General features: G+C 43.9%; 1 protein-coding gene across 2 annotated transcripts in view; it reads right to left on the bottom strand.

Moving 5' to 3' along the window:
• The window catches only part of MARCHF3 (membrane associated ring-CH-type finger 3), a 114,723-nt gene that overhangs the window by 91,516 nt on the left and 3,223 nt on the right, over positions 1-19,984 (bottom strand). The gene's annotated exons all lie outside the window — the stretch shown is intronic.

Genomic DNA, 19,984 nt, shown 5'->3' with positions numbered 1-19,984 from the left:
CAGGAAAAAGCCAACCTATTAAACAGGTACTTTGCATCTTTCATCAGCCCCATGGGACGCCCGTGCCCGCTACAGGGCCGGGAAGTCCGGGTGAGGGTGATCCCCTGCCCTCCATTAATGCTGACTTTGTGAAGGAACATCTTGAGAAGCTGGATACCTTCAAGTCAGCCGGCCCTGACAATCTTCACCCCAGAGGGTAGTAATTGATGGAAGTCACTCATCGTGGTGTCCAGTGACCAGTGGGGTCCCCCAGGGCTCTGTCCTTGGACCCATACTGTTCAACATCTTCATTAATGATGTGGACACTGGAGTCAGAAGCGGACTGGCCAAGTTCGCCGATGACACCAAACTTTGGGGCAAAGCATCCACACCAGAAGACAGGCGGGTGACCCAGGCTGACCTGGACAGGCTCAGCAAGTGGGCGGACGAGAATCTGATGGTGTTCAACGCCGATAAATGCAAGGTTCTCCACCTTGGGAAAAAAAACCTGCAGCATCCTTATAGGCTCGGCAGTGCTATGTTGGCTAGCACTATGGAAGAAAGAGACTTGGGGGTCATCATTGACCACAAGATGAACATGAGCCTGCAATGCGATGCTGCGGCTAGTAAAGCAACCAAAACGCTGGCTTGCATCCATAGATGCTTCTCAAGCAAATCCCGGGACGTCATTCTCCCCCTGTACTCGGCCTTAGTGAGGCCGCAGCTGGAGTACTGCGTCCAGTTTTGGGCTCCACAATTCAAAAAGGATGTGGAGAAGCTTGAGAGAGTCCAGAGAAGAGCCACGCGCATGATCAGAGGTCAGGGAAGCAGACCCTACGATGACAGGCTGAGAGCCCTGGGGCTCTTTAGCCTGGAAAAGCACAGGCTCAGGAGTGATCTGATGGCCACCTACAAGTTTATCAGGGGTGACCACCAGTATCTGGGGGAACGTTTGTTCACCAGAGCGCCCCAAGGGATGACGAGGTCAAATGGTCACAAACTACTACAAGATCGTTTCAGGCTGGACATAAGGAAGAATTTCTTTACTGTCTGAGCCCCCAAGGTCTGGAACAGCCTGCCACCGGAGGTCGTTCAAGCGCCTTCATTGAACACCTTCAAGATGAAACTGGATGCTTATCTTGCTGAGATCCTGTGACCCCAGCTGACTTCCTGCCCTTTGGGCGGGGGGCTGGACTCGATGATCTTCCGAGGTCCCTTCCAGCCCTAATGTCTATGAAATCTATATCTTGAAAGAGAGAGAAACAAAAGCAGGTAAATAGCCCTAGATACAATAATTAAGCAATCAACAAATGCTGACAAGATCACTTAGCCGACCCACTGAATTTATTATGTATGTGTTCTACACTTGGAGTGGAGAACAGGAAACAATTCATGTAATAGCACATTGATAAGATGAAACATTGCGCTGGGCAACCTGGGTGTCTGAGTCAATACAATTAAAAAGTTGCTAAATATTTTATCTTCTTTCATACAGCTAAGTTCTTTCCCCCTCCCACCACCCAAGCACCCCGATAGCATATCCCAAACTATATACAGTATCATTATAGTAGGAACTATGTTTTGGAAGGGTCTAGCAATGTTTTCAGATGATAATTCTGTACACTTATAGTTGCTTGTATATTCAAAACACTTCATAGTAGTAAAAAAAACAAACAAACAAACAAACAAAAAACCCCCGTCTAAGTATTATTCTGTGGCAGCTGGATACTGCTGTCCTTGCTGTACAGATAGGTAAGCAGGTGAGGTGACTTACGCAAGGCCACAGGGAAAGTCCATGTCCCAACTCAGACTAGAACATAGGATTTTCTATTTCCTCTGTTCATACCACTGGTCCATCTTTCCTTTTCATTTGTACAAAATCTGAATGAATCTTCCACTTCACACAGGCAGTTCTTCACAAACACAGCAAAATACTGCTGTCTGGCGTTTTAAAATCTCAGCAGTGGACAAGTCCCAACTCCTTACCTTTTCTGACTGAGGAACTGAGCTGTCTGGAGACAACAGGAGATGAGATGGAGACCTTGCTAATAGTGTTAGACTGAAAAGCTTAGTCCATACAGTCTTCAGCTGCTCACAATGGATAATAGAGTACAGGGTGTCAAGATTTATCAGTTTGGCTTCTAATCTTAAGGGAGACATTTCCTGTCTCCTGTTACACCACTGAGTGACCTCCTTGTTCAGCTCCAACATGAGATTTTTTCAAAGCTTAAAGCTCAAATCTGAAACTTGAAAACTCCATTTTATACTAGATTACTCACAGCCAGAAAAACTGCACTGATAAATATTAGCTGAATCTTAAAGCTAAGATACTTTAAGGCCTCTTGCGTTTATAGTTTCATAGTGTCGTAATTGGTAGGGTCGGAAGGGACCTAAGCAGGTCATCAAGTCCGACCCCCTGCCATGGGCAGGAAAGGATGCTGCGGTCAAATGAACCCAGCTAGGTGATTGTCTAGCCTCCTTTTGAAGATCCCCAGGGTGGGGGGGAGCACCACTTCCCTAGGAAGTTGGTTCCAGATAGAGGGGGAGGATCACCTCCTTGGACCTGCTCGTCATGCATCTGTGGCTGCATGACAAGATGCGGTTAGCCTTCCTGACTATGTCCCCACATTGGCGGCCCATGTTCATTTTGGAATCAATAGTGACTACAAGATCCTTTTCTGCCTTTGTGCTGACAAGAAGGGAGTTCCCCAGACTGTAGGTATGCTGCTGGTTTTTCCTCCCAGGTGCAATACCTTGCACTTGTCTGTATTGAAACCCATCCTATTCTCATCCACCCACCTCTGTAAGCTGTCCGGATCTAGTTGCAGCCTGTCCCCCTCTTCTAGAATGCTTTCTTCTCCCCACATCTTAGTGTCGTCTGTGAACTTGAACAGGGTGCTTTTCACCCCCTCGTCCAAGTCGCCAATGAAGGCTTTGAACAGTGGGGGCCCGAGGACCAAGCCCTGGGGAACCCCACAGCCCATGTCCTTCCAGGTCAAAAATGACCTGTCCACCACCACTCTCTGGGGGTGGCTCTCCAGCCAATTTGCGACCCATCTGACTGTATAGGCGTCAACACCATAGTCGCCTAATTTTTTTTTAATGAGGATGGGGTGAGAGACAGAAGGCCTTCCTGAAGTCCAGAAAGACTTCCACTGCGACACCTGTGTCCAGGGCTTTTGTGACCTGGTCGTAGAAGGCAACCAGGTTGGTCTGACAGGACCTGCCTCTAATGAACCCATGTTGAATGCTTAGGGAATCTCTCCTCGTAGTCCCTTGCAGATGTGAACAAGTTAAGAGGCTGTGACTTGGATGACTACACAGTCTGGTGGGTGGCGAATTGGCTAGAGGGTCGCACCCAGAGAGTCATAGTGGATGGGTCAGTTTCGACCTGGAAGGGTGTGGGCAGTGGGGTCCTGCAGGGCTCGGTCCTTGGACCGATACTCTTCAATATTTTCATCAGCAACTTGGATGAGGGAGTGAAGTGTACTGTCCAAGTTTGCAGATGACACAGAACTGTGGGGAGAAGTGGACACGCCAGAGGGCAGGGAACAGCTACAAGCAGACCTGGACAGGTTGGACAAGTGGGCAGAAAACAACAGAATGCAATTCAACAAGGAGAAATGCAAAGTGCTGCACCTAAGGAGGAAAAATTTCCAGCATACCTACTGCCTAGGAAATGACCTGCTTGGAGGCACGGAAGCGGAAAGGGATCTTGGAGTCCTAGTGGACTCCAAGATGAACATGAGTCGGCAGTGTAACGAAGCCATCAGAAAAGCTAACAGCACTTTATCGTGCATCAGCAGATGCATGACAAATAGATCCAAGGAGGTGATATTTCCCCTCTATCGGGCGCTGGTCAGACAGCAGTTGGAGTACTGCGTGCAATTCTGGGTGCCACACTTCAAGAGAGATGTGGATAACCTGGAGAGGGTCCAGAGAAGGGCCACTCGTATGGTTAAGGGCTTGCAGGCCAAGCCCTACGAGGAGAGACTAGAGAACCTGGACCTTTTTAGCCTCCGCAAGAGAAGGTTGAGAGGAGACCTTGTGGCTGCCTATAAGTTCATCACGGGGGCACAGAAGGGAATTGGTGAGGTTTTATTCACCAAGGCGCCCCCGGGGGTTACAAGAAATAATGGCTACAAGCTAGCAGAGAGCAGATTTAGACTGGACACTAGGAAGAACTTCTTCACAGTTAGAGTGGCCAAGGTTTGGAATGGGCTCCCAAGGGAGGTGGTGCTCTCCCCTACCCTGGGGGTCTTCAAGAGGAGGTTAGATAGGCATCTAGCTGGGGTCATCTAAACCCAGCACTCTTTCCTGCCTATGCAAGGGGTCAGACTCGATGATCTATTGAGGTCCCTTCCGACCCTAACATCTATGAATCTATGCGCTCCTGGATAACTTTCTCAAAGAGCTTCCCCAGGACCAAGGTAAGACTAATGGGCCTATAGTTTCCTTGGTCCTCTTTCCTTCCTTTTTTGAAAATGGGGACCACATTGACTTAGCCAATGGTTTAGCTTCAGCATAATTGAACTTTTAAGGATATAAATAGTTTTTGGTACCCAAACTCTCTCATGTTCCTCATTTTGCTTATTTGATAGTATATCATCTCACTTATGAAAAATCCTATAGCATGTGATAGCAAAAAATTCTCTTGGTGGAAAGTAAAGTCTGTTCATTCAGTTGTTTAGATTTTATAGTAATCTCCATAGAAAACTATTAGTTTAATCTCCATTAAATTCTATAGGACTCTTCTCTAAGTGCTGTTAACATAGATCTAATAACAAAGTATGTATACAAAAGAAGATCATACCTCTATTTATCTTTGTTTAGATAGCAAAATTAAAAGTTGCAAGCAGTGGCTACAACACATTACAAGCCTGTTTTTCAGAGTAATCCTGCACTACCATTTAGGTTTACAGTTGCAATGCCTCCACAAAAGTGGGCTTCTGGTCTCAGTGACCAACTACTGAGAGAACAGGTAGCAAAAACAGAGCCAGAAGCATAAAGAAAGTAAACAGTTACTAGTTACTGAAAATCAAAATGAGGAGCTCCAAAACTACTTCTATTTAATCATCAAGATAAGACGCTGATGCTGATAGTATTTCACTGTTGGCTCTTTAATACAGAAATACTGGAAGAACTGTTTTAGGAATCTTCTTCTGCAGTTCTAAATGCATGGCTGAATGACAATTACCTTTCTGAAGACTTGTAAAAAAGAGTGATTACTTTCCTTCCAAACCCTACTAAAATGTTGAGTTTTCTTGCTAGCTTTGATCTGAAAACCTTAAATGAGTCAAGAAAGGACTACTTCATTCTGAATGAATAACAACACTGTGCTCATGTCACTGCCGCTACTGGTGAATAAGTAAATCCCCAATACCCCACTCTCCCCAAATCTTCAAAACAGATGGGAGCAGTCTGCAGTATACCTATTTAAATGAATTTCAAAAACATGATGGCCACTCCAGCTCTAAAGCAGCTGCTTTTGTGAATCATAAAAAAGCTTTCAAAGCACAGTATTCACACACAGAAAAGCACATGCCCAGCTTTGGCTTTACCAGAGGAGCCTCACTCATATTACTTGAGAAGTATTTCAGCTATGTGTGTGCAACCATTATGGACTCTTTCTAATTGCAACTGCTTCTCCTATATATTTTCTATAAACTGTTTTCCACCCACACAGCCAAAGGAGTAAAAGTGCGTTTCTGTTGAACCTTACAGGGTCATCCTACTACTGTACATGAAAACATCCATTCACATGCATGCACACAGTGTCCAAGCTGAAGCCATCTTTACCCAGATAAGTGCTCACCAGTGCTCTGAGGTCTCTCTCGTCTAATGTTACTCAATACAAATCTGCATTTTAAATCAGTTTATACTACACATGAAGTCTCACAAGGAAATGTGTACAAAGAAAATGGGCCGTATTCTGCCAGCCTTTTATTGCCTCTGGTGTGACATCTGGAAATAAAATCATCATAGATTTGAAGTCGACCAAATGGGACCAATGGATGTGGATGTCTGATTTTAACATTGGATTTAACATTGCCTGTTGTGTAGGAGTTCAGGACTTGGTCCTGTTCATACTGATTCCATTCTTGGTTAAGATGTTGTTTCATAATGCAATCTTGTCAAGTGTTCACTGTTAAGTACATGGAAGACTGTCAGTAGTTTGTACAATCGTTTTTGGCCACACACCCAGGAACATGAGTCGGAACGAAAAAGCTCAATTTGTCAGCATTTGGAAAAATATATTTGCTCTTGTTACCCATTCAAACTAGTTTTAGTCTGCAGTTGCCACAGAATAATTGAGTATGAAATCAGTTTACGCTTCTAAAAGAAAATTGTTTCCAGAAAAATAATTTGCAATTAGAATGACCTTTCTGCTCAGAAAACAATTTTAATTTGTTAAAATTAAGTTACTCTTGCAATTAATACAGCTTTCAGCACTGCTGCTAAATTCAACTATTCAGTCCAAAATAAGATATTAAAAGAAAAAAGAGGAACATTACAAATGAGTTGTAAGATTAGAATTATAGGTATTTATTCATATCACTACATGACAGTAATCAAAAGAAGATTTGCCTGCAAAACTGTATTTATGAAAACAAGGATCAGGATGCAAGGATCAGTAAACTTTAAAATGTTCTCTCTCTCTCATGTGTATTTCATTGCAACTTATTTCATGTATGCTTGTTTTCTTTGTCATTCCTAGATGATTATAAAATACTTGGGCATAATTAGGGATACATTTTGTAAATAGCCTCTTCATCCTGTCCACTTGCTTCAGGGATGTCACAATTCAGTGTCAGACAATATTTTTCACCTCCACCAAAAAGTCTCATGTTGTTAATGCTGGAGTGTAGAGTAAGTGACATCAAACTGACGAACTACTAGAAGAGAAAGCTGAGGTTCAGGAGACAAGCATGCTGGTAGGCAGCAATTACCAGAAAGGAAATAAATCGGATGCATAGAAATTGAATGGGACTTTGTATACTAAATAATTTTCATATAATTGTGGCTGTGTTTTAAGTTTGCAAGCAATTTACCAAAAATTGTCTGTCAGCAGCAAATCTACGATACCACACACACACAAAATAATTAAAAGAACAACCATCAGGGTAGGCTCAGAATAGTGCTAAGTTATGTTTTGTCCAGACTTGTGATGCAAGGGCTTGGACTTGCAACAAACTGATCATTTCAGAAAAGGAAAGCTTTCCACAGGATTTTATGGCCACCATCTGGACATGACACCTGTGAATCTCACTCCACATATATCAGAGTCCATACATCTGCTTTTCTGGTTTGCAGTCAGGACCATCTCTTGCTTGCATGGTATCAAACTGGGAAGAGCTAGGCCAACAGAGGCTAACCTAGTGCAATGGGGAGGCCAAGATTTTTGGCAGGCACATCACACCAAAGGTATCCATACATCATCCTCCTCAAGTGCCACTCTGATCCCCTTACCCTATCCAATCTACTGCTCTGCTTTCTTCCCTATCTGCTGCTGTGCTGCCTGTCCCTTCCCCTGATCTCCTGCATGCCACACAGAGGCTGTCCATGCCAGTTGTGACATGCCACAGGCTGTCCACCCCTGACCTAGAATATCTAGCCAGGTTTCAATTGCACAGGAAATACCAGTTGCTTTACCCATTATGGACTACAAGTAATTGTGACTTTATTAGCTGCTGCCTTTGCACAGGACACCACAAACTTAAAAGGAGGCTTCCTTTCTGTCAATATGCTCCTAAAAGACTCCAGACCCTATCACAGCTAAGGTGAGAGGTAAAGGCATTAGCTTGGGGGAGACAACTGCAGTTCTCTACTCTGCCACAGATTTCCTGTGTGGCTGGGCACTTCAGGCACTTGCACATGTGATGGTTGTCACAATGTACACATGACAATATAATTTATGTGGCTTAATGCATCACATGACATATGCACCAATTTGGGAGGTTTTTGATGAGTCTGCATCGTTGCAAACGAAACTACATCTGGATGTAGTTTAGTTTGCAACAATGCATTGCAGCTGCCCGCTCGCATCCTCTGCCCATCCCCCCTGGCAGCAGGAGAGGCAGGCTGCTCCACAGAAAAAAAGGATTGGGACCCTTGCCACTTCTGCCTTCAGTAGGCACCTGCTGAAGGCAGAAGCGGTGATGGGTCCAATCCATCTTTTTTTTCCTGGCAGAGCCTGCCTGCCTCTCTCACAGCTGGAGGGCGAGCTGCCAGTGGACCAAATGACCCCTGAGCTACAGGGGGCCCTGGGCCTTCCCTCCGCAGTGGTGGCAGCCCCTGGGGTCAGCCGAGCAGTGTGCTAGTGGACTGGGTGCTGCCCTAGCTCAGAGGCAGCACCCGGCTGGATCCAGCTGTTCCCCAAGCCCACCCACTGGAAGCCCGCTGGGTGCTGCTCCCCAGGAAAACTCAGGGAACAGTTGGATTGGGCTGGGTGCTGCCTTTGAGCTGGGGCAGCACCCAGCCTACTAGCAGCCTACCTGGGCAGCCCTGGGGGGGCACCACCACCAAGGGAAAGGACTGGGGCTTCCCGCAGCTCAGCGGCCACTCAGCCTGCCGGCAGGTCGCCCCCAGCAGCTTGCCTCCTGGCTGTGGGCAAGCTTCAGCGCCGCCAAAAAAAAAAAAAAAAAAAGATCAGGCCCCTCACTTTAATCTGATGCAAGAAAAATTGAAATGGTGGGTTTCAGTTAAAAGCCCACCATTTCAATTTAGGAGGCATAGATTAAAACCCTGAGAACTAAACCTCTGTCGTGTGTACAAGCACCTGTAGCCACTGTCAACATGCCATATCAAGTAGTGTCATGTACAATCATGTCCTGCTGTTCTGGGCATGCTACTTCCCAACCAGAAGCAGCATCACCACATTCAAGCAGCACAGCAGCTGGGCTAATTAGGCATGCTGCTTCCATTTTAGGGGGTAGCATGTGTGTGGAGTGGCTCTCTGTGTTTCAGTTAAGCACCACCTGTGCTATAGCTGTGCCCTTTGTCTCATTGTGCTTCTATTCCCCCTGTGTGAAATTGGAGCAATGGTGATTTTCTACCTTGTAAGGATGGTGGGAGGATAAAAGCTCTATGGTAATAGGAACCTGAGAACCTATGTTCTCAAACAACCACTCTACTCCTGGTCCCCCATTTCCCCAACTTCAAGGCAGCATGGATTGACCTTCTGGCTATCAGAAAAGGGGCATGACCCAAAAGCAAAGATGAATGTTTTTTGCTCTGTGCAGACAAGGTTCTTTGGGTAAATGTGATATTTTTGATTAGACCAACTAAATAGTTGGAAAAAATTGTTCTTTGCAAGCTTTGGGCACAAACACCCTTCTTCAGACATAGGGAAAGTCTGCTGGTGTTTTGTGTGCTCTTCTGGGTGGAACAGAAGCCAATATACAAAATACAGGTCTGTGAAAACGCAAATGCGTGGCAGTAAACATCAGAGGTGATGGGAAACAATAGGTGTGAGGCAGGTAGGTGGGCGGGGGAAGGAGGGAAATGTTGACCTGGCAATAGAAAGTAGCTGGTAAAATGTAGAGAGGTTACCTGGGTTTATTGGATGGCAGGCAGATTATAATGTGCCATAAATCCAATGTCTTTAATTTATGATTTTTTTGTATTCAGTAGATTTATGAAGTGAAGTTCATAGGTTCATCTACAAAAGGCGTTTTGTAAATTCCCTTTGGTGATTAAAACAGAGATTGGAGAGAGAGTGGTTGTTTTATAAGAAGCGTGCACTCACAGGTAATTGGGTATTCTGGTCTCCGATAGATTTTTGGTGTGCACTCATTCTGGTACATGGTTGTTGTTTGGTTTCTCCTCAGTATTTTCCATCAGGGCATTTAGTGCACTGGATGAGAGGTGTAGATGTAAGATCCAGGATTGGTGATAGTTTTGTTGGAGGTTGGGGGTGTAGTTATTGTGGGAGATATAGTTATTGTGGGAATGGTGGAGCTGTGTTAGCAGGTTTCACATTTCTTGAACCAGCATGTCTGGATCTATTCAGTGTGCTTTGGGCCATCAGAAGTTTTTTTTTTTTTGTTTGTTTTTTTATCTGTACAAGGTTTGTCCCATGGCCAAAAACAACTGGCTTTGGACATAACCGTCCAACTTTGTGTGGGAGAGATCCAACTTCCGATGGGACAAATGAACATCTGTTTGACTTAGTCTGGGTTTGCTCACTCCGCCTCTAGATATGCTGGCAGAGACTAGCCTGTAATGTGAGATGAACATGGGAAAAAGAACTTCCCTAAGAGAGTGCCAGCTGGCTCAGTTTGCATCTAAGCAACACAGTGTGATATGGACACATCGCCCAATTGCCCACTGAATACTGGATTCATTTAAATTTGTTAGCAGTCTTGAATACAGTTAATTAGGAGGCTTGGTTTTAATTTGTTTAAGCACAGTGGCTTTGAGGTAGGAAGGGAGGACTTTATGTTAGAGCAGCCCAGTGAGTATTCCTGAGCAGGGGGTGATGTCTGATTGCTCATTTGCCTCAAGGGATTGAGAGAGAAATCCATAGAACAGAGCTGAGATTAGCAGAAGAGGTGGTGTGCAAATTCCCACAAAGTTTCAAATTGACCCTACAAATAAGTAAATGAAAATCTGGTAAGCAGTGATAGGAAAGGACGCTCCCAATCTGCTCCTCTTGCATAAGCATCCTTCACAAGTGCTTCTCTCTCTTTGCCAGCTAATCTTACTTACTCCTTCATGCCTTTTTTTCATGCAGCTATTTCAGGGTGGGTCTTCTATCAGAAGACCAAGGCCCACCTTTGTCAAGAAATCCACAGATTTAGAGTGGCCAGGCTAACAGGAAGATGTGGATAGCTGACACTTCACACATTTTTTGCTACTACACAGAATGATGCCCTTCTTTCCTCCCCAATCTTCATGGGCTATTTCTCCTTCCAGAGTGAAGTCTCCTTACAACACGGACTCCTTCATCAGATAATTTTTATAATGCCTAGTACTATGGGCCCCAATCCTAACTGTAACTTCCTTATACTATTATTTATATAAATATAACAAAGACTAAAAAGCACACTGCTAAAAGAGTAGGGATTCATTTAAAAAGGATAGAAGTGCAAAGATATCAAATATGAGTAGAGACATAGGATGCCTACAGATATTTAGGGCCCCACTAACTCATGGTCCTTTACATAAAGCATCATGAGTTAGAGCCCCTGCCCCTCCTCCCCCAACCCAACAGGTGTTCACCTCCGAGAAAGCTACTGAACCACCCCTCTCCTCAGCCTCACCCCCAACAGCTCTGCGGCTGTCAGCAGGGGAGGAAAGGGGAAGGGGAGGGAGCATCCAGCATGGAGCTGCCAGCTGCTTTGCTTTGTCAGAGCTAGAACTAGGAGAGGAATGAGGTGGGGCAGAGCCCGCTCACCTCTCAGGCCCATCCCAGCTCCCCCCAATACCCCAGCCAGGGTAGCTGGAGAGGTGGCAGGCAAGGCTAGGGGGCTCTGTTCCACTCTGTCAACGCCCCCCCATCCTCTCCAGCTCTGGTCAAAGTAGCCTGCATCTCTGTGCTGGCTGCATCCTCCCCCGCCCTCCCCCACAAAGGGGGAAAAATTAACCCTGGAGGGAACACAAGTTCCTTAATCTATTATCAAATCTGACCACGGTTATTTTTTTTTGTGTAATTGGTTATTTTAAAAGTGCTCTTCAGCCGCGTACGTGTGTTACGTCACGGCTGTAGAGCACTTTCAGGGTGTGAATCATGCAAAAAATGTAACTTGTGTAAGCACCTATAAAGACACAAGTTTTGTACAAAAATCCCCATTTTCAGTTGGAATTGTACTGCAGATAATGAGCTATTATCAGCACATACGAACCAACCAAAAATGGGGCTACTGTACAAACTTGAGCAATAAACAGTCCCTGCCCAGAAAAGTATGCAATCTAAACAAAGACAGGCATGGGATGATGGTATGAATGATGTGATGGTAACAAACATGCTAGTTTGACCATTTAGAAATGGGAGTACTTAGGAAGGAATCAGCTAAATAGAAGGAAGAGCAAAAGGCATGAGGGGGCCAGGGCAGAGCAGAAGAGAGTAAGGGGAGCTGTTTGAGTGAAGCTGAGGTAAAGAGACAGAAGGCATGTCTATATTGCAATCCAAACATGAGACTGCAGTTCACACATTAAATTAGGGTTTAAAGGATCATTTTGTTTTAATTAAATATTGTTGTAGTTGTTACTGTTTGGACTCCATCTGGAATTCCTATTCTTCAGAATTTGGTGTAGGAACTAATGAGACCTTGTCAAATAATTTTGAACAAAATGTTTTCCTGGGGCTTTGTCAAAATTGAAAGTTTTCCACAGGACGAGATCCATGTTGGCAGAACTTTCTCTGAGGAAAAATCTAAATAAAATATTTTGTTTGAAAATGATTTGCGGACCCTTTCGTGATCACTGTGCAAAAATTAGGGATGGATTCACAAATTCTATGGATGACAAGAAGTTAGGAGGTACTGGCAATGCTGAGGAGCACTGGATTATCATATAGGAAGAATTTGATTATCTTGTGGACTGGAATAATTGGAGTAGTATGAAACTGAATAGCAGAGTCAGGCAGGTAAAGACTAATACCAGGAATTTTTGCTATAAAATGGGCCCTTATAGCTTGAAGCTGGTGAAGAAAGAGTGGGACCTCATTTTATCGATTAATCATAGGATGATGATGAGCTGCCAGTGTGATGTGACTGTGTAAAAGGCTAATGTGACTCTAGGATGTATTGTAGGTGAGACATTTTCAATAGAGATATGGAAATAATACTATTATACAAGCGAATTAGTAAGATCCTATGTAGAATTTTGTGTACATTTCTGGTCATATTTATCCAATAACGATTCATTTAAACTGGAACAGGTGGAGAGAGAGGCTACTTACTAGCATAATTACTGGAATGTAAAACTTTTATATTATGAGAGGATATTAAGTCAGATTGCCTACTGGGTTAAGTAATTGTCATGATATTTTCTGTATTAGGTTTGCTTCTCTTTCTCAAATTCTTAATATGCTTACAAAACGTGTTGCACGGTATTATCATACTTTCTTACATAACACCCCTCCACCCTCTAAACTCATTCCAAATACATCAGAGTCCATACAGCTGCTTTTCTTGTTTGCAGTCAGGACCACCTCTTGCTTGCACGGTATCAAACTGGGAAGAGCTGAGCCAACAAACACTCACCTAGTACAGTGGAAAGGCCAAGTTTTTTGGCAGCTATGCAACACCAAAGGTATCCCCTACACCCTCCTTCCTAAGTGCCACTCTGATTCCCTTTTCCTACCCAATCTACTGCTCTGCTTTCTACTTCTTGCACTATCTATCATACCTTATTTTGGGGAAGGCAGAATGAAGAAAAATGGACTTTTTTCAGAGTTACAGCTGCATAGAGCAGGGACAGAGCCTAATCTTCAGCTCCTGCAACCTCCCTTTCCTGTTCAGACTGAAACTGTAGCTGCTGTTGAAGACTGGTCTCCACAGGTAGACCTTTGAATTTGGAGAGATCTAAAAACCATCTGTAGGGCTGTGAAATAAGAGAAGAGAGCCCAGGAGTACCTGATGGACAGCAAAACTGTTGGAAGAAAAGAGAATGTAGAGGCCATTAACACATACAGAGTGAAGAGCAGTGAGCTATTAAGCCAGCTCACTCATTCAGCTGCCTGAATAGGCTACTACTGGTGCTGCAAGGCAGTTGGTATTAACTTTTGGGTGTAGCAGGAATAAGTGGGGTGCTTCTTTCTGGGCAGAAAATCAACTTCCCTACCTAAGATATACACCCCAATTTTGGAAGTCTAATTTTTGGGGGAAGCTGCATGCAAATATAGCTTCAATTCTTTGCTTCTGGGCTTCTGCATGTTGCCTGTGGAGATCAAGACTAAGCCTTTTCCCCTAACCCTTGAATTTGCTTCTGGGTTGTTTTCTGGGTGGGTTTTTTGTGGGGGGGAGGGGGAAGGGAGAGAGGTATTGTTTGTTTTTTGACTTTGCCTTCGAAAGCACTACCATGGATAGAAGTGGAAGACTGGTTGTGTTGAGCTGGTGATCACAACACTGAGAACTTCAGGTGCCTCATTGGTGTACCTTGCTCATGTGCTCAGGGTTAAATCAATCATCAGATTTAGGATCAGGAAAGAATTTTCCCTCAAATCGGACTAGGAAGGGTCATCAAGGGTTTCTGCAGTCTTTCCTAGGTGAAATAAGTTCAGATGATTCTCTGCTAGTGAAGTGGCCATGGCATTGGTGATAGTTTTGTCTCTCTTTCTGTGGTACATGGAAGGATTTTATCTTATTGGCTGTGGTGTACAGGAGGAGTTAGAATGCATGTTTGCTTTGTGGCCACTTAAGTTTCTATTACAACTTTATAGGAGTTGTAATTCTGAATCCCTCAGTCATATGGTCATTCCATGATGAACTGTGACGGTTCCACAACGGGGAGACACTGGTGTATTATGGGAAATGTAGCTCAGCCTGGGAGGCTGGGCTATGGGAGACAATGAAGATGTAAGAGAACTGGAACCAAAGTTTGCGTGAAGTACAGTGGTGGCTCAGGCAGAAGTAGTAATTAAAGTCAACCCAAAATAAAGTTTTGTTTCTGGTAAACAAATGGGGAAAAAACTAAGATCAAAACAAAATATTTTGTTTTGCCACTTCTAAGGTGAAAACTTTCTCTTTTTCCACCTTTTTTTTCCCCCCCACCAAAAGTTAGATGCTTAGATGCAAACATATCAGAATGTCTTGCAGGGTGGAAAGCCTCAGTTCTGGTCATCTCTAGAATTAACACCTGAGAACTGAGGGCCAGGGTACAGGATGGGGTGGGGAAACTCAAGCTTTGGACAAAGAAGACTTAAAATAATGATGATAAAACCTTAGGACATTTATACGCACTTTTTTTTCCAGCAACACACCAGAGATCCACTGCTTCAGGGCAGGGTCGAGTCTACTGCACCATGTGCAGCTGTGTAAGTGGCAAAATGTGTGGAAAGTGGTGGTGATGCTGTTTTGAACTAAAGCACGTCCAAGGTGTTTTAATTCAAAAGCACACCGCTACCATTTTCTCAGCGCTGACACTCATTTCGCCACTTATACAACTGTATGAATCGCAGTGCCAGGAGCTTTTCGCAGTGCCCACCACTGAGATGCATGCTTGTGTGAAATGCCCTTGGATTGCTATCAGCCTGTTTTTTCATGCCCCCCCCTAATTATTGCACTGAATGCTGATCTTGCTCACATACCAAGTCTTTTGGTCTGATGCAATTCAATGCAACTACTAACATACTTAAAATTAGGCATGTACTTAATAATTTTGCTGGCATGAAGGCTAAACCTTTGATCTTACAGTAAAAAGTATGAATAGAGAGGTCACTGCTTGTAATTAAGTAAGTCATAAATAGGCAACATGAAAATTGACTAATAATTAACCCTGGGGGTTTTTTTTGCATCTTGGATAAACTTATCAGATAGTGGGGAAAGACGTATTAGCTTTTTTTTTTCTTTACTTTCTTTTCTTTTTTTCTTTCTTTTCTTTTTTTTACTTTAATTTACATTTAAATACATTTAAGTTCAGTAGCTAAAGAGGGATCAAGGGTGTTCCATTTTCTAGGAAAAGTACAGGAGATGGGGAAATTATATAACAAAATAAGAAAACTACAATAAAATGTGAACTGATATAGCAAGACCTACAGAAGACTATGGCAAGAATTTCCCCTGTAAATTTTCAAAAGCAGGTTAGACAGATACTTGACTGGAATGGTTCAGTCAGGAATGATCCTGACTTGAGCAGGGGACTAGAGTAAAGGACCTCATGTGGCCCCTTCCAGACCGACTTCCCTATAATCCTAACTTCTACTTCACCTTGGTAGTTGTAAATAACGTGAGGGTTTTTTGTGGCAAACCTTCTCACACAATCAAACCTGTACTTTAAAAATACAACTATCTTATTAAGTTCTCCATAGTGGGTCTTTGGGGCTAGTTTTGCTTGGCCACAGCCATCTTTAAGAGTAATATACATCACTAGACTACTGCCAGTTTGATGGATATATGCAAACACTAGCAAGCTATCCAGTAAGGTTGGAGAAATGAATGTGGGGTGGCAAGGGCAGGTAAAAAATGCCTACCATTTTTTCCATTATTTGTATACTTTCTAATGCCAGATATGTCCTTGAGTGTGTTTATCGTATCTACTGCAGGGAGACAGAAATAAGCTACATGAATTGGGAGCAGACTTCATCTTGGTCTTTCTTTTAGATAAAACATGGCTTTTGGTAGCAAAAACATTTTTGCAAAGTACTCATCACCCACAACTGATGTCAGACTTAAGTGAGCTCTGCCACAATGAGCTAACTGAAAGGAGTAGCTACTCAGTACCCAACAGCTTCCAGCAGCAACAGCACAACATCCCCTGAGCAAGAGTAAAATAAGCAATCGCTGACAGCCTTCAAAGTGAAAGCTCTGTGGATTCACAGTTAACTAATTTAAATAGTAACCTATGTTGGTGGCACCACTGTGTTAACGGTGCACGCGTTCTAGTGATGTAAAGAAGGACCTGGCAGGACTAATTTTTTTCCCCTGATATCTGTATCTATATTTATATCTATATCTATAGATATAGACAGATATATATAGATATCCTATTTTTGTTTGATCTTTCTCTTCTTCTGTATTGTTTATTCTATTTGCTCCTGCTGCACTAGCTTCATTTGCTGCACTATCCCTCTGTTCTCACTTCCATTTTTAATCTATTTTCCCACTGTTATCTCTTTCTCCCCTTTCCCTTCTTCCCTTAGTTTCTCCCTTCAGGTTTGGCTACGCTAGGACTGTGTAGTGTACCAGAAGTCCAGGAAACGGCCTAACCATGGCAGTACGGAGGGTACAGTACCACACATTTACCAGGGAGTTTTGTGCTACTGTGGTTGCATGGTTTCTGGTATCCAAGGTAGGTCATTTTTAATCCATGTGGTGTATGCAGGAAGTGAGTAGAAGCACACTCACTTATCTACAGCATGCTTTCTAGTGCCACTCAATACAGTATAGACCAGTGGCAGGAAAAGTTTGGACTGCAGGTTGGCAGGCCATTTCCCAGCAGTCCCTGCATGCATGGCTGGGGCCAGTCTCCATGGGGATCTCAGCCACACCTGTGGTGTGATAGTGCAAGGCTGCGGTTGGGCACATGGCAGGGCAGGACAGGGAGCTGAGCTGCTGGGATCTTGTGATAGGTGCAGCTTGCTCCGGGGCCAGAGCACAGCCACAATCTGCAGCCTGCACGCTCCAGGCAGGGGCACGCAGGCAATGGCTCAGGACTATGCTGTCACCACTGCAAGGAGCTGGGGCATAGTCCAGCTGCTGGCTGGATCTGCCACTTTGCCCACCCCAGTACAGATATATCATTGCTCTCTCTGATTTTTCTGCTCCTGCAATTGGTCCAAATCAATTTTCCACATCTCTCTAGGCTTCTGTTTGAGACTATACCTCATTCCTTCTTTTTGCCACTTTTTTTTCCATCTCCTCCCAGCCCCATAATCTAGTGGCTCTTTCCTACTTGATCTAGTGTACACAGCCATATCCTGGGCATGTAGCATGACCCTCGTGATTCTGTCAACCTCTTTGTTAAACTGATGCTTTGCTGATCTTGATGTTCACTCATCCTACCTCAGGCAAAGGGACGGGTCTCAAATAGAATCCTAAAAGGCAGCATTCTTGATCAACCCAAGCAGCAAGGGGGAAGCAAACTTTAGAGCCAAGCTGATCCATCCATTTGGATCCATTGACAAAGTCTGCTCTGGGGTGGTCAAAAAGATCTCCGCATCTGACAACTGATTATTGTGGCATATAGCAAAAGTGTTTGTGGGGAAACCCTCAGAAGAACTTGAGCCAAACCACACAATGCTTTACAGGTTGCTATCAACACCTTTGTGTATACTTGAAAGCAAGTCACGGATACAAATAGGAAACCAGTATAATTTTTAGAGAAGTACTGTAATAGGTTTCCTGTGGTTAACACCACCAGCTGTATTCGGTATCTTCTAAAGAATCTGAAAGGGTTGGTCCTTGTAACCTCCAGAGTGGATTACTGCAACGCATCCTACAAAAGCATAGATTTCTATAGCAAGGCACATATCAGAGGATAAGTAGTTGCAATCATCTTACCCAGAAAAGCATTTTTAGTCCAGAGAAAAGAAGAACAGACAAGAGATTCAAAATCCACTGCAGAGGATAAACAATAGCTGGGGCAGTGACAAGGTCTAAAACAGAACACATGAATAAACAGTAGCTGCTCACAGGAAGCAAAGGAAATTGAGAGTACCTCTAGTGAACAGTGGACTTGTGGCTCTATAAAATTGGTACAAAACAATGTCAGAAGCAAACTCTCTCCAACTACACCAGCCATGGAAAGGATAGAGAACCCTCAGAATCTGACTTGTGTAACAATAAGCAGAATCCAGCAAAAAAAAAATGAATGGCATGAAAAGGCAGAAAGATGGATACCATTGTGGATTGGGACAAATTTTCTTCCCAAGACCAATTCCTAGCTCAATTCAAGGAAGTACCTCTCTCTCAATAGCAGCACAAAGTTCCCATCCTTTCTGTAGGGGTAGTAGCAAAAGGCTCTTACCAGAATGCATACCCAAAGAAACAAGATTATCTAGAGATATTTTAATGGGAACTAAGTACACAACTGTATGATGCACCAAAATAGTTCTTACTCAATTACAGATATAAGGAATAGTGGATATTAATAGCTACTTAAGACTCTACCCTGCTTAAGATTCTATGCACCCTTAAATTCCTAGCATATTTAGTGGCATGAGAGTTCTTCTTGAACAGAAGTTGTAGGCTTGATGCAGAAAGTACCTGGTGAAATTCTAAGGCCTCTGTTTACCAAAATGTCACACTAGGTGACAGTAAAGGACCCTCCCAGCCTTAAAAATCTGCAAATGTACATTTGAGGATGATAAAAATCATAGAAAATTAGGGTTGGAAGGGACCTCAGGAGGTCATCCAGTCCAACCCCTGCTCAAAGCAGGACCATCCCTAACTAGACCAGCTCAGCCTAGCCAAGACTTGGTCTAACCAGATCTTAAAAACCTCCAAGGATCAAGATTCTACAACCTTGGTGTGTAACCTGTTCCAGTGCTTTACTACTCTCATGAGAGAGTTCTTAATATCAAACCTAAACTCCCAACTCCCCTAACTGCAACTTCAGAACATTGCTCCTTGTTCTGTCACCTGTCACCACTGAGAACCATCGAGCTCCATCCTCTTTGGAACCCCACTTCAAGTAGTTGAAGGCTGCAATTAAATCCTTTCTCAGTCTTCTGTTCTCCAGATTAAATAAGACCAGTTCCCTCAGCCTCTACTCAGAAGTAATGCACACCAGCCTTCTAGCCATCTTTGTTGCTCTCCGCTGAACACTCTCCAATTTGTCCACATCCTTTCTGGGGGGGGAAGAGGGGGGGCAAAAGTAGACACAATACTGCAGATGTGGCCTCACCAGTGCAGAATAGAGGCAAATAATTACTTCCCTGGATCTGCTGGCAATGTTCCTAGTAAATGTAGCCCAGTATGCCATTAGCTGCCTTTGCAACAAAGGCACGCTGCTGGCTCATTCCACTTATTGTCCAATGTAATCCCAGGTCCTGTTCTGCAGAGCTGTTGCTTAGCTGGTTGGTCCCCAACCTGTACCGCGGTGTGTATATGGGGTTGTTCTGACTTAAGTGCAGAACCCTACATTTGTCCTTTATTTAACCTCGTGAATCTGGAGGGTAGGGCTATGATTTGGAGAGACCTGGACAAATTGGAGGATTGGACCAAAAAAAATCCTTATTGAACGTCATGAGATTTCTTTTGGTCCAATCCTCCAATTTGTCCAGGTCTCTCTCAATCCTCCAGATTCACCAGGTTCAATAAGGACAAGTGCAGGGTCCTGCACTACTACTCCCTCCAGCTTGGTGTTACGTGCAAACTTGCTGAGGGTGTACTCCATCCTA

This window comes from Alligator mississippiensis, chromosome 3 (genome assembly GCF_030867095.1).
Source record: "Alligator mississippiensis isolate rAllMis1 chromosome 3, rAllMis1, whole genome shotgun sequence".
Classification (NCBI taxonomy): domain Eukaryota; kingdom Metazoa; phylum Chordata; order Crocodylia; family Alligatoridae; genus Alligator; species Alligator mississippiensis.
This window is presented reverse-complemented; position numbering and strand designations above follow the sequence as displayed.